The sequence below is a fragment of the Hippocampus comes genome, unplaced genomic scaffold (assembly GCF_001891065.2).
Source record: "Hippocampus comes isolate QL1 unplaced genomic scaffold, H_comes_QL1_v1.1 scaffold261, whole genome shotgun sequence".
Lineage (NCBI taxonomy): Eukaryota > Metazoa > Chordata > Actinopteri > Syngnathiformes > Syngnathidae > Hippocampus > Hippocampus comes.
In genome coordinates, this window is record NW_017805824.1 from 4,482,795 (window position 1) to 4,483,136 (window position 342).

Consider the following 342-nt stretch of genomic DNA (forward strand, 5'->3'; position numbering starts at 1 on the left):
TGTACATAATCATCTCGCGGGCCGGATTAAACTCCTTTGCGGGCCGGATCCGGCCCGCGGGCCGTATGTTTGACACCCCTGATGTATTGTAAAGCGTTTTTATCAGAAAAACAACGACCATGTATAGTAAGGCGTTTTTAGACGAAAAAAAAGACCATGTATTGTAAGGCGTTTTTAGCTGAAAAAAACGACCATGTATATTAAGGCGTTTTTGGATGAAAAAAACGACCATAGTAAGGCGTTTTTAGATGAAAAAAACGACCATGTATAGTAAGGCGTTTTTAGCCGAAAATAATGACCATGTATAGTAAGGCGTTTTTAGCCGAAAAAAACGACCATGTA